This window comes from Sceloporus occidentalis, unplaced genomic scaffold (genome assembly GCF_023333645.1).
Source record: "Sceloporus occidentalis isolate IW3139 unplaced genomic scaffold, rSceOcc1.0.p SCAF_6, whole genome shotgun sequence".
Taxonomy (NCBI): Eukaryota; Metazoa; Chordata; class Lepidosauria; order Squamata; family Phrynosomatidae; genus Sceloporus; species Sceloporus occidentalis.
In genome coordinates, this window is record NW_028316986.1 from 141,868,319 (window position 1) to 141,880,968 (window position 12,650).

The window sequence follows — 12,650 nt, forward strand, 5'->3', positions numbered from 1 at the left end:
GGCTCACTGAGCTTTCAGAAAGAGATTTTTCCCAGCTGTACTTACAGATCTGAGAGACTGAACTTCTGCATGAAAACATATGCTGTTCTACTTAAATCTTAGAAAAGTTACTCTTTTCAGCTATCCCATAATGGCTGATAGATTCTTGTAAATGCAGTCCAGACAAATAACAACCCTCAGCTCTGATTCCACTGAGCTACAGACTTGCTTTGGTGAGCAAACCTATCCTCACATCAAGCATCTATTTTTTAAATCTAACCCAGTTCACTTCTGAATGGATGCATCCCACATCCTGAGGCCTTTAGAATGCATTCAGTGCAGAGATTATGCTCAAAGTATTTCTGAAAACAAGGTCAAAGGAAGAATCTTCCCAGTCAGCAAAACAATTGATCAACAAAAGCATACACAAAATTCCTCTTAAAGCTGCAGTTATGTAGTAAAAATGCCATAAGCAGTCTAACCTGGAGAGTGTAACCTGGAGAGATGTCTTACTTTCATGGGGCTTCTGTAGATTCTTTTTGACTCAGAAGCTATTATAAAAGCATAGCATCTATTAGTTAATCAATTATTTCAAGTGAAATGAAGGTTTGTAGGAAACTGACTCTCATATCCTATTCCAGGGCTTGGGGGAAGAGGAGGGAGGCATTCTGTAATGAATTTTCCTTGTCCATTTTCCAATTTTATACACTTTTAGCCAAATCCCATCCCCTCTTACATTGCTCAAATGAAGGTTGTGCTCCTTTTATAGTGTCACATGAAACACATACTATTGCTCCAATACAGGGGAAGGAGGGAGGGTGGCCCTTGGACTTCATGTGATCCCAAAGGTGTTTCTGTGGGCCCTTTCTTGTTGTTGTGTGTCTTCACATTGCTTCTGACTTATAGTGATCCTAAGGTGAACTTATAACAGGGCCTTCTTGGCAAGATTTGTCCAGAGGGGATTTGCCTATGCCTTCTTCTGAGGCTGAGAGAGTGTGACTTGCCCAAGGTCACCCAATGGGTTTCCATGGCTGAGCAGAGATTTGAACCCTGGTCTTCGGGATTGCAGTGCAACACTCAAACCACTACACTTTGTTCCCTCAATTTTTTAAAAAAATTGTTTGATTGGGGTTTTTTTTTTGCTCAAAATGTCCCTCCACATCCAACCCAGAAGCAAGTAAGGGACAAAAGACCCTGCAATTGACTTTCCAGTCATTTCCTGTTGAAAAGAAAAGCCTCTCCTGAGCCTAAATGCTCTAGCTGTCTTACCAGAGATAGTAAAAGTTTCCCCCAAGTTCCCTAGCGGGCAGTGGGAGACATTTCAGTGCAATGTTGAAAATGAACCTTTTGCTGGGTGCTGGAGCATCAAAGAGCAGAATCCCCTCTAGGCCCCTTGGGAACTGATGTGGCCTGACACTTTTCCACCTCTGCTGCAATTTTGTTTTAAAGTGTGACAGGCTTTGATCACTGTCACCCTCATCTGTTAGTTCTCTGTCAGTTATGGGTGGTGGTGGGGAAATATAGAACAATTAGAGTACGGATGTTCTATACACAGATTCAAGCACCCACGGCTTGCAAATATTCCAAAAATATATGAATTCCTCAAAAAGCAAACCTTGATTTTGGCATTTTCTGTAAGGGACACCATTTTAACTACACCATTGCATTGAATAGGACTTGAGCATCCACAGATTTTGCTATCTACAGGGGATCCAGGAATCCAACCCCAACGGATACCAAGGAGCCACTGTATAATTTTAAACACCAGCAGAAATTTCTAGCCTGGCCTACAAACCAACACAGAAACAAAATTGCCCAAGTGCCAGCCACTATAACGAATGTGAGCTCTTAATGCCAGCCACATTCCAGAAAAGCCCAAGCATGGTCTTCTTTCATCATAGCTCCATACTTACAGATCTATCTTGTGATGACTCTGCTCAATCACATAATTTTTTTGCTCCCTGCAGTTTGTAAATGAAGTTTCCCCTTGGCACCTGGAGTTTTGCTGTTTGCCAAGATGGACATGTACAGGGAGGGCACGCCTCTGTTTGAAGAGCTGTCAGCGGAGAGTTATCTGCTGGAAGATGCACTTTTGTTTGCAGGGTTGTCTTTCAGTTCCAGTCCAGCTTAAGGCTAAAGAACAGTAAAAGACGGGACAGCAGAAGCTTTGAAGCTGCCCAGGGATGCTTAGTATGTAGACAAAAAGCAGTAAGCAGTCATTCAGGTTGCAGCTTAGGGTTGCTAATTGAATCCTGGAGAGGGCTTCAGTGCTTTAAATGACTGTGTAGAAGTGGGAATTTCGTCAGGTATCGTCTATCACACAACCAGGTAACACCTGCTAAAATTCCTTCTACACAACCATTAAAGGTACAGGAGCACTCTCTAGTTTCCACTCTGGCAACCCAATCTATGATGAGATGGGTTCTATTTAAATTACAGTAATACTTTTCAATCTGTACTATTTATATACATTATTTATATCTGCCTCCTTTTGTCCAAAGTTTTGCAATGTATTTCTTTTTGGAGATGGGGCCAGCAGCCACCCCACATTTTGTGTTGAAATCCACAGATAAAGTAGGAGGTGAAGCAGTTGTGACTCACTTTTTTTCCCTTTCCAAGTCTGTCTCCTGTTGCTTAGCTTTACAGAAAAGCAGGCAGGAAATGGAATAGAAGAGTGCACAGAGGAAAATAGCCAGGAGAAGCTGAGAAACATCCTAACACAGGGGGAAAGTAGCCCTTCCCTAAGGTTGGATGCTTCATAAATTCCTAAAATGGGGAGGTTTAATTCCATCTCTATCCTTCAGAAAAGGTCCCCTCACACACACACACACCTTGGGAAAGAATACTACCTTTTGAATAACAATAGCAGACAGTGTGAACAGAAGGCGCTGTTGCATTTCAGAGTAGCCAGCTGCAAAAGAGGATGGTTTCTGTACCTTTAAAAAGTTACACAGAAGATGGAATCTCAACAAGTAAAACTTGCTTGGCAATCTGTCTCTAGTTTAGACATGACACACAAAGATGCAGGAGTCCTGTCCTCTTCTGCATCAGGCCTCCTCAGTGGCGTTCCTCATGTCAACATCTTGTGGGCAAATGGTTGGATGCTACAGGAACAGAATGGAGGACTAAATAGGCCCATCCTCCAAGGGAGAGATCTTCCATGTATTTGTCACTTTTGTTTTTTCCTTTTAATTTTTTGATATTTATTTTGGGTTTTTACAGAGAGGATACGAAGGCTAACCCTTTGGTGGTCTATCTTGCACTACCCATTGACTAAGCCTTGGCTATCATCTGCTTCCAATCCAGTCAGATATTGTATTTACCGCCCCTAAATTCCCCCTCCTGCCTTTTCTTTTTGTACATCATGTAGTGTAACATAAGACATGTCACTGTTCAGCTGGGGGAAAGGAATATATAATATTACAACATTTTTACCTGCGCCTTTGCATTTAACAGCAATGTTGACTCATGAAGAAACTGACAGCATGACAATTCGAGGCATGTCTACTCAGAACAAAGACCAACCGAGTCCAATGGGACTTACTTCCAGTAATTGGGTATAGGATTGCATCTGTTGGCCTTGATTTACAGATTCATGTAAGCGTCCTGTGATCATTCTGAAAACCCAGGCTGGGGGTATCAACTTTGATGATGTACAAAAGTACTTAAATGTTAATTTCTTTGATACAGGCGGCTGTGGCTGTGCTTCTTTTAGATTCTACATGGGGAGCTACATCCCACTCACCCTTTTAAAAGAGGGTTCCCAGCACCAAAGCTGAAATGTTAAGGACATGGCTATATCTTTTTGTTTGCTGGTTTTTAGTCTAAAGCAATGCTACTGAAAGCGGTGGTCCATGGACTGACACTGGTCACTGAGCCATTGCCTCACATTCCAGGCAGGCTTCCAGGACAGAAAGGAACAGTTGTAGCAAATATGATACTGGTCCCTGACATACTGGAGGGGGGGCGGGGGGGGAATTGCCAGTCCTGCACCTCAGTTAGCCTGAGAAGCACTGTTTGCTCATTTGTCTCATATTTGGTTGGTGGTTTACGAAATGTAATTTACCGGCATTTTATGCTTTCTATTTTTAGCTGTCTTGAACTTCACAAAGAAAGGCTGGATGTGACTATTTTATAGCACAATCCTCTACATGCCTGTTCAAAAGAATGTCCCACTGAGTTTGGTGGGGCTTGCTCCCAGGGAAATGGATATAGGATTTCAGCCTTGAACAAAGAAATGATGTGAGAAATGAACTGCATTAGAAGAGGCTAATGTATATTACAGCCAGTTAAAACTAGTACTCCCCTGTCCCGGAACCTAAAGCCAGCCAAGAAAAATTTAAACTCGCCCCCATTTCTCTCTTTTCCGACTCCCTCTGAACCTTTCATGGTGAAATATGACTTAAGTGACAGTTATTAACTTTATGTAGGTTGCTCTTTTGTTCCAGTGTTAACATATTCCTCACTAATTTGAATACTTCTGTTGCTGGTGGTTTCTGCAAGAGAACAAAACAGCAATACTTTTCATGAAGCTGAGTGATACATTTTTCTCCCCACAGGAAAGAGTAGGAGCTGTTGAACAGAAAGTGTAAGTATAGCTGTAAGTAGTGTCATGTTGGCTTCTGGTATGAATATGAAAGTTGTAATAGTATTGGATACCATTGGATTATGGCACAGTAACAAGCTTATTTTAATAAACAAAGATGTAAATGAGCCTTTTACCTCCACATGGAAACCCTTTGCATGAATATGAGCAAACAAACCAGAAAGTCTTCTATGCTTTATCCAACCAGGATAAAACATAACTACTAATAATAGGTTTTAAAAACACCACTTCACACACACTACTCTTTCATAAATTTAAATCTCAAAGGCTTGCCTGGATAAAAAGATTTTCACCTGCTTCTCCCAAAAGACAGCAAGGAGGAAGCTAACCAACCTCCCCATGGAAGGGAGTAGTACAGCCTTTAAGCAGCCACAGGGAAAGCTTTCTCCTGACTCTTCACCAATTGTGCCTGTAAAGGTAGAGGGATTGAGAGAAAGTCCTACCCTGCATATCTAAAGCCTGAGCTTTAGGTGGCCAGAAGATCACTCCTGGCATAATGAAAAAGATAGCGGTGGTGTTGCTGTTGTTAGGGTTGTTAAGATCAGAATTGCCCACCTCGGAGTCTTCTGGAGCTGCTACTCACCTGTTTGGGGGGAACATTGGGACAATGAGGGCAATCTCTGGACCCTTCTGAAATACCTCTTGGGGTTACACAAGACCCACAGGCCACATTATTCCCCCCCCCCTGCTATACAAGCAAGAGATTGGTGAGGAAGCTAGATAGAGTCATAGAATCATAGAGTTGGAAGAGACCGCAAGGGCCATCCAGTCCAACCCCATTATGCCATGCAGGAAATCACAATCAAAGCATCCCCGACAGATGGACATCCAGCCTCTGTTTGAAGACCTCTAAGGAAGGAGACTCCACTACACTCCGAGGAAGGAGTGTGTTCCACTGTCAAACAGCCCTTACTGTCAGGAAGTTCCTCCTAATGTTGAGGTGGAATCTCTTTTCCTGGAGCTTGCATCCATTGCTCCGGGTCCTAGTCTCTGTAGCAGCAGAAAACAAGCTTGCTCCCTCCTCAATGTGACATCCCTTCAAGTATTTAAACAGGGCTATCATATCACCTCTTAACCTTCTCTTCTCTAGGCTAAACATCCCCAGCTCCCCTAGGCGTTCCTCATAGGGCATGGTTTCCATACCCTTCACCATTTTAGTCACCCTCCTTTGGACACGCTCCAGTTTCACAACATCCTTTTTAAATTGTGGTGCCCAGAACTGGACACAGTATTCCAGAGATCTTGGAAGAGGGTGAGATTCTAAATCTAAAAGTGTGTCCCATTGAAAACTAACTTCCAAGTGGATATGCATACAACGTGTTGATCCCAAAGCAAGAAGAATGGTTCTAATTCAAAGGGCACACATATTATTATTATTATTATTATTATTATTATTATTATTATTAGTATCCCATTCTTTTCCCAGAACTGGGACTCAGAACGGCATATATATATATATATATATATATAAATTAACTTGACTATTATACCTTTGATGAAGTGGTTGTTTGTTTGTTTTTTTGTTTGGGCTACATATTACACAAGAAACCAAAACCCCAGATTTAAGTGGGAATTTTGAGTAGGGTTAGTAAATGATCCCATACATGTCTTACACTGCATTCCTGCCCATGTTGCCTTTGAGCAGGACAGGGAAGCATGTGTCCCTCCAGAGGCTGTTAAGCTTCATCTCACAGCATTCCTCTGCACTGATTTTGCTTACTAGGGCTGCTGGGACTTGCAATCATGCAGCATCTGGAGGCTTGACAGATTCCTACCCCCGCCTTAGAAGTAAGTAAGCACTATCCAGTTCAATGTAACATACTGCCAGGTAAGCTGAGCATAGGAATGTACTCTTGTCTTGGCAACTAATCACGTGTCTACCTCCCTCCTCATTAGACTGGATACAGGAATTGTGGAGGTGGTACCCCAGGCTTCCTGAAAATAAATCACCACCCATGTGTACTGAAATTGTGACCTTTCCCAGATTCTTTTTTCATTAACAGCCATCTCAACTGGAAAAAAATGGCACTTTTTCAATAGCAAGTAATTTAATGAAGCCCAGAAAGCTGTGCACGAGGCATGTGTACCTCTTTCCTTATTTTCTCAATAAATTACATTTAAATTAGAATAAATCCAAATCCAGCTACCTGATGTGATTCACAAATCATTTCCCCTTCCAACACAAAGGCTAGGGCTGCCCACGAACAATCATCTCCTGCCTGGAGAGGACAAGAAAAGAGATGCCTTACAGTGGTTCAATACAAGGGCCTATTTATAGCCTTAAATGCAATGGTTAACAGCACTGGCCACTCTGCTTTTGCTAGAGGGCTTATTATGTCACCAGGATTCTTGGAGGGATTTTTTAAAAACATAGTGTACACAACCGTTATATTTCACACAACCCATTTAATTAAGTGCTGCCTGGTTTGTGCATATGTGACCTTTTATGTGATACCAAGCTTGCCAGAGACTAATTGAATTTGCACATAGCTGGGATGTCATTTCAGAATCATTAACTTGTACCAACCACTTCTGCTTCTAGAGGCACAATATTCCAGGACATTCACATCTCTGCTGTTTCAATGTCTCAGGTTGTATGCAGAGAATTAATGTTTATGCAGGATGAATGCCAAGCCTCTTAATTCGGGTTGCCTTTTTTAAAAAACAACAACTATTGTTCCTATGCTTTTAACAGTGATATTATCTATGGACATGAGATGGAGATACAGGTTGAGTCTCCCTTATCTGAAATGCTCAGGACCAGGACTACTGTATATATTCATGTATAAGTCAAAAACTTTTGACCAAAAAAATTGAACCAAAAAACCTGGGTCAATTTATACAACTAACCAGTATGGTAATTTCCCCAGTCCGGCTAGCTCCCGTAGGAGGCAGGGCGGGCACCCGCAGTTTAAGCGCCTATCAGCTATCAGTCATTTTTTGCAGTATTAAATGGAGGCAGAGCTTCTAATGAGAACGGGTATGTCTTTTGCATTTTAAACATTTTAACTGAATGGTGAAACATAGATCTTAGAAAAGTAACCTTTTTTTGGATGACAACTCTCAGAGTTCTCTGGCTTTGCTAGCTCCCCTCTGGGTTTGCTCTCCAGCATGCTTCTCTCTGCACACATATGAAGAAAGTACACATTCACAAAGAAAACACAGATGTATCTTGTTGTTTTCTACACTTGTTTAATATTTTTATTACTACAGTATTTAGCAAGTGCAACTATGGAGGAAACTGTGCTGTTTGAATTCTTCCCTGTCGTACAGCCATGATTGAGAACATCCAGATAAAAGCATAGGAGTCCCATCACCAAAAAAGTGAGAACTTCCTTGAAGCATCTCTACCTGAAGATGGAGGTCTTTCCTCAGGCAAGCCTTGGGGCAACAACCTCCACTACTGTGGAGGAAGGGTTATTTAACCAAGTGGGTGCTATATTCTTGTTTTTATTGTCACCTTTTAAATTATGGGTTTAATCTTTTTTGTTTGAACCTTGCCTTGTATTTTAATTGTGCGTACTTTATACTATGTTGGATGATTTGACTCTCAGTTTTGGGAGAAAGATAGGATACAAAAATAGGCACAAAAGTAAGTAAATCCAATAAAGACATAATTGGATGCCTGCCTGGGGTCAGTAATGGGCTGGATGAGGGAAAACAAACTCAGGTTGAAGTCAGAGAAAACAGAGGTACTCATAATAGGTTCCCCAAGTCCGGGCAGGGAGATTTGCCATCCAGTCCTGGACGGGGTCACACTTCCCCTAAAGGACAAAGTTCACAGTTTGGGAGTACTCCTGGATTCATCACTGCAGTTATCATCTCAAGTAGATGCAATGGCCAGGAGTGCTTGGTACCAGCTTCGGCTGATACGTCAACTGCGCCCCTGTCTGGACCGAAAGGACCTTGAAACTGTAGTACACGCACTGGTAATCTCTCGCTTGGATTTCTGTAACGCAATCTACATGGGGCTACCTTTGTACCAAGTTCGGAAGCTTCAGCTAGTCCAAAATGCCGCAGCCAGATTGATCACTGGTACCTCAAGGTCAGACCATATAACGCCTGTACTAAAATCTCTACACTGGCTGCCAATTAGCTTCTGGGCCCAATACAAAGTGTTGGTTAATACCTTTAAAGCCCTACATGGCTTGGGCCCGAGTTACTTGAGGGAACGCCTCTCCCGACATAACCCGCCCCGCACTCTCCGAACATCTGGGAAGAATCTACTTGAACACCCCAAGGTGAGATTACCATCTACTCACCAAAGAGCATTCTCGGCTATGGCCCCAACGATTTGGAACAACCTTCTGGAAGAGCTTCGACTCATTCCCACCTTTGACGCCTTCAAAAAGGCACTGAAAACATACCTCTTCCGGCAAGCATACCCTCCTGATCTTTTATAGACTCAACAAGTTCGCTGCCTCCCGATCAGGAGTCTACCTCAGGCTGTGATAAATTTTTGTATTGTACTAATTGTTTTTAGATGGGATATGGTTTTATATTGTGATTTTAAATAATTGTTATTAGTATTATTGTGTTTGCATAATTTTATTGTAATCTCGATCGGCCGGGAGAGGCAAGACAATATAAATAAAACCTATTATTATTATTATTATAAATATGTTGTTTTCCTCTGATCATATTCTAGGTAGCTGATCACAATGTCCCTTCATCATGGTTGGCTTTGCAACATTGTCTTCCCATTAATTCATTCCATGTCCAACTGGGAAATTTCAGACTTTGAATAGCTTACCCATGCATTCCTCTTCTATTCCTTCACCTGTTCACCAGTTCTCTGACTGGCCAAAAGCTCTTCCAAATTGGTCTAAAGAACTATGAACTCTCGCAACGTTGCTCCTTGGTTTTTCCCGGGTTTTGCTGGTTGTTATTGCCTCCACATCCACTCATCCCATTCCTTTTTAGCGGGAAGGGCTCTTTGTAGCAATTTCTTGGATCTGCACTGCTCTTCCAAAAGCCTTTTAGACTAGGATATAGTTTGCTGGGATGAACCCAAAGGGCAAATTTTCTCCAGTCTGATTTAATTTTTTAAAAAATATATAGAGTTCCAGTACATATGTATCATTTCACTCTTGCACTGCTCCATTACAGCTCGGGTCTTCCTTATCTGGAATTCCAAAATCTGAAATACTCCAAAATTGCCCACATCTTTGCTTTCTGACGCTTCAATGTACACAAACCTTGTTTCATGCCCAGAATTATTAAAAATACTATGTATGAAATTCCCTTCAAGCTGTGTGTATACAAAATATAAATGATTTAGTTTTTAGACTTCGGTCCCATCTCCAAGTTCTCCCATTATGTTTATACAAGTATCCCAAAATCCAGGGAAAAATCCAAAATCCAGAATGCTCTTGGTCCCAAGCATTTTGGATAAGGAAGACCCAGCCTGCAGAACTCTAAAAAATTTAAATAAAAGGAGGAAAGGGAACACATTTTTCAGATATGTCTTGGAATTGAAAAGGAATCTGCTTGAGTGTGTGAATAAAATGTTACAGCTGGTGCTTGGAATTGCCAGAAGATAATCAGGGATAACAGAAACTTTATGTTCATTTAAAAACAAAAGCAAGAACAACAGCATCCTCCAAACGTTTTTGTCTCATCTGGAGGAGCTCTGTGCTGCTGTACAAAGGCTGAGGTCCTGTTTAAGTGGGACTCTTTTAGTTTAGAGTAAGTCTAATAGGACCCAATGGGGCTGACAACTAAGTAGACACGGATAGCATTGTTATTTGGGATTAGGTCTCATTCTCTTCCCAGTCTGCTATTTCTAAGTAAATAAATACATAGGACCTCTGTAGTTTATCACACCTATGTGCTCTTACCAGGGGGTGTCTCACTTATCAAGTGTCATGGCATTTCCTTCTGAGTAAACATCCTTGGGATCGTGCGGCACAAGGCTCTTTTGCTCTTGAGGAATCAGGGATACACAGATCAGAACTTGAAATTAAAAAGTACTTTGAAATACAAGCTTGAGAATCTCCCAGCCAACATGAACACTAAGGATTCTGAGAGCTATTGTCCAAAAAATTAGCTTTCCTAGGCTCTGGCTCATATAAAACACCATGAAGTTTTGCTATCGCTATCTATGCACAGATAGGTCGAAGAGGGAATTTTGGGGAGCAAGGCTTGTGCCATAGTGTTACAGAGCTAAGAAAAGCTTTTGCTGCTGCTATTTTCATTTCAAATTGCTTAGGCCACAGGAGTCCTGCTGCTGTTGCGTTCTGATCATAGTCCTAAAATTGCAGTCATATAAGCAGATGAAGCAAACTGAAAGCTTGAGGGTGGAAAACCATACTGTACATTTCCCCCCCCCCCCCCCTGTACTGAAGGATAAGCATGCTTTAAAATTACATGTGCTGTTTTTAGAACACAAAGCTAAAGAAAAAGTTGAATGCAAACAGGATTTTGAGTGAAGTTGTTGAGAGCGGCTGGCTAGAAAAGTAAAGAGGTTATTGTGTTTGTTAATTAACTCTGGCCTCCAGCTACCTCCAAGGCTTTATCACTGTTTGTTTGGGAAATACTTTGGTTTAATCTGTTTGGAGGAAGTTGCTTTCTCCACAGTGGGATTCTTTTGACTTGGATTATTTAAAATAACTTGGTTATTTAGCTTCTTCTACTAATTCCTTTTTCCCTACTTTGTCAGAAAGTTTTGCTTTCCTTTGGTTTTTCTTAAGAATGTCATTCTGTCTATTTCTGTTTGGGTTCATTAGATTTCTAGATCATCTTTCTTCCCACAAATGGGACTCAAGTCTTGGTTACAGAAACTTTTTGTATGGTTTAGTACTTTTGTAATTTTTGGAAAGTTTATCAAGGATGTTTTCCCTTTTTCTCTATAGGAATGTGGCTTCCTGCCTTAGGAATCATTGAATCAGAATCTGGGGTAGTAAAGAAAATAAATTCAATTAGCAATTTGTAGTAGGTATGAGATTAGAAAGTAAATTTTCAAGCTATGATTGGAGGTGGGTCCTGTGTAGCAGGTGATCCATAGCTCAGGGGCATGTGTAGTTTGTCCTGAAACAAATGCCATCTGCATGATTTTAAAAATGCAATAAATCTGCATCGATATGAATACACATAGTCCTGAATTAGGATGGGACAAAAATCTGTGAAGGGGTATGAAACTCACACTGGCATTTGTACTTATCTACTCTGTATTTTTAGATTTTGGGAAGCACTGCCAATATTCATTTCTATGTAGTCCTGGGCCCTAGGCCACACCATGTGGCCCTTGGCGGGGATCCAGTTTGATTAGAGAAATCTGACTTATTCTCCAGGCCCACAGCTACTCCCAAGACATTTTGGCCAACAGCCTAAACACAAAACACTAAAAGCTGAGTGTCAAGGAAAAAGAGGAGGAAGAATCAGGTTCTCTGCTCTCTTTTTACTGGCAGGCAGAGATGTGATACCTGTTCCCCTTTTTCCTTGACATGACACTCAACTTAGATTAAAAAAAAACAAAGTTTGAGAAGTCGAGGGTTAAGATAAAACTTGATGTTCCATACAGTGATGCAGTGGTAAAATTTGGTGTCGAATCCCTCATTATGATAGCCCCTTTAGCAACAGCTCCAAAGAAAGTCTAAAAATTCACTTGGCTATGTCGATCTCTCTCTCTCTCTATCTCTTTATTGTTTGCTGATAGTAAGAGCTGTTTGACATTGGAATAGATTGCCTTGGAGGGTAGTAACTCTCCTTCTTTGGAGTTTTTAAAACAGGTTGGATGGGCATCTGTCAGGAGTGCTTTAGTTGTATATTCCTGCATGGTACTAGATGGCCCTTGCAGGCAAAGTTCAGGACAGTGTTTTGCCCCATGTTCCAGTATGAAACCTGTGCTCCACTCATATGTCTTTTTCTTCTCTTCTTTTTTAAAAATATGTTTGCTTTCTCTCTTAACTTTCATTTCTCCTCATAAGGAAACCTGGACAGTAACAGTCAGATTTTTTCGTGGTGATGCTACATATGTGACTTGTCAGATATCAAGTGCTACTGAGCTGTGGGCCATAACCTGTGGATTGACGGCATGCAAAACACATTTCAATTTTATGCTTGC